This window comes from Orbicella franksi, chromosome 1 (assembly GCF_964199315.1).
Source record: "Orbicella franksi chromosome 1, jaOrbFran1.1, whole genome shotgun sequence".
In the NCBI taxonomy this organism is placed as follows: domain Eukaryota; kingdom Metazoa; phylum Cnidaria; class Anthozoa; order Scleractinia; family Merulinidae; genus Orbicella; species Orbicella franksi.
This window is the reverse complement of record NC_138145.1, coordinates 4,586,942-4,589,441: the sequence shown is the minus strand read 5'-3', so window position 1 is coordinate 4,589,441 and position 2,500 is coordinate 4,586,942. Positions and strand designations below refer to the sequence as shown.

General features: G+C 38.6%; 1 pseudogene across 1 annotated transcript in view; it reads right to left on the bottom strand.

Moving 5' to 3' along the window:
• LOC145478139 (uncharacterized) overlaps positions 1-2,500 on the bottom strand; it is a 51,102-nt pseudogene that overhangs the window by 28,557 nt on the left and 20,045 nt on the right. Inside the window, exon 11 of the transcript XR_014048255.1 lies at positions 1-65. This exon is cut by the window's left edge and continues 10 nt beyond it. The product of XR_014048255.1 is annotated as an uncharacterized LOC145478139 (transcript). The remainder of the gene's footprint in view (positions 66-2,500) is intronic.

The following is a 2,500-nucleotide window of genomic DNA, read 5'->3' as shown; positions in this document are numbered from 1 at the left end:
TCTCAAGTCTGGATCCAGCCTTTCCCAATTGTGATATATCAGTTATGCGGTTTTTGTACAAGCGCCTGAAAACAATACTTGATAAGCGACAGTATTATCTGCGACAACAGCAACAAAGACAAAAAAGTCATATGATATCATATTAACATAAAATTGTCTGAAAATTAACAAGCGACAAAAACATCAACAAAACCAGAAACAAATGATATCAACAAATAACTTCCAATGTTACTTTTTTCAAGATATTATTTTAGAGAAATCGAGAACCTGAAAAGTCTAAGAGACTTAATTTGACGGGGTGCAGTGGCGATTCTTTAGTGTGTGTTTATGAAATTTGAGTGACCACTTTTAAGTGCAGCCAGCTACTTAATGTGATTTTTAACAATTATGTATTTGGAAAATCAAAGAGGCTATGAGCCAATTTTGTGACAATTTTGATGCCACTGACTTGAGGTTTTAATCCGTAGGTTAAGTTAAGGTCAAAGCCCACTGGCAAAACGCAACGGTAAATGAATACACGAGGAGATGTAACACCGTTGAAAACATTCATGAGGTTATTGGTGATCCCCGTCCGAGACAATTAGAAAGAACGTATGGCTTCTTGTCCGATCATCAAAGCAAGTATAATCGGATTCTCATTTTCATTGCTATTTTTTCGTTTTTTATTTTCTCAGGCGATATCAGTGATTTTTTTCTTTCTTTGTTACCTTGTGAGAGATCTTGGAAATCAAAAGAAAAACATGGACCTCATCACGATTTTCGACGCCATCTTGACGGGTAGGCAAAGCGGTCAGAAATTACAGTGTTTGTGTGGGGAACAGGTGGGAAATAACTTTTTGCGAAATCGAATTTTACACAATTTGTGAATGGCAATGTTGAAATACTAGGTGGAAGATTGTATTTACCAGGTTTGAAGGGTGTAACTTGGCTAGAAGACGCTCAATAAATGTTTATAATTTTCCATACATTTGTCTGTAATTTTTTTTTCCGCACCGCCGCGTATGCCCAGCCAAATTTACAAATTTATTTGTCATGAATTCCCATTTTACTAGCATTGCTCCTTCTGTTTTGATAGAAAAATAAAAATACCCGGACAAAGAAAGAAGTTCTGAGTCTCTTGCTCCATTGTTTGATGCAGTGAATGGCAGTGACTCCACCTTACAATTTCGGTTGCTTAACAGTGAGGAAGTATATAAAGCCCTGATTGGTTTAAATCCAACCAAGGCTGCCGGGTCTGATGGCGTACCAGCTAGAGCTACTAAGTTTGCTGCAGTACAGATAGCTCTAAGTGTTACATATTTATTCAATGGATCTTTCAGACAAGGTGCTTTCCTTGATTTATGGAAAATTGCCAAAGCTACACCCCTACCAAAAGCTAAGGACACAACCTCATGTGACACTTTCCATCCAATTTCTGTGCTTCCCTGCTAATCTAAGGTTTTAGAGAAATTTGCAAATAAGCAGTTACAGGGTTTTGCCCAGGAGAACAACCTAAAAGTAGAGAACAGTTTGCTTATCAGAAGTTTTCATCTTGTGCTACAGCATTACAGTTCTCATTGATGATTGGAAATGAGCAATAGACAACAAACAAATAAATGCAGCTACATTCCTGGACCTTAAAAAAGCTTTTGACATCATAAAGCACAGAACTCTTCTATCGAAATTGAAAAATGCAGGGATAAGTGGTACAGATGGGTCATGGTTACAGAGTTATTTAAAGGATCGGAAGCAATACGTCTTGGTAAATTGTATTCAATCTGAGACCCTCCCTATGTATACACTATGGAGTTCCGCAGGGGATTGTCCTGGGTCCCACCCTGTTTACTGTGCACTACAACCACAAATCAAAGATTCTGCTGTTAGGGTGTTGATGACCAAACGTCACCATTCTTAGCTGTCAAAGTATCCTTTAGGGTGCACTCGAAAAAGATCCGCTGATCTTTCGAGTACGCGAGTCGAGTGTACAAGTGGGCGCGGGATCCTTTCTTAAACAGTAGCTTTAGGGGTCTAATGAAGCTCGAGCAACGGCCACATTGGTCTTTTTTAGGAGTTTAAAAATTCAAATTTTCTGACGAGCATAATTGACCTTCTCATATGGGAGTTCCCCCCATCCACCCGGGGTTCCAAATGTCTAAGAGGAAGTGACCCAAGGAGTGATGGAGTGAAATCGTTCCACCACTACAACTTGAAAAATATAAATATTTTCCAAGTTAAAAAGACAAAATAACTAAACAAACAGTTCAAGAATTAAATGAGTTTGTGTTTGTTCTTATTCAGCTTGTTTCTCTGGTAATAACGCTCAGTGGCGATAACAACTGCAACATTGGATGAATATTTTAACGATTTCCGCTTTGAGCGTTTTAACATTATAAAAGTTACTCTTGTCGTTTTACCTTTTCATAGTGTAACGATGGTTTTTCTCCTTCAGTGGAGTAAAAGTGAAGCCTTGGAGCTGGCTCACAGCTGCCCGGGCTTATTCCGGTTTCTGTAGCATGAAGCG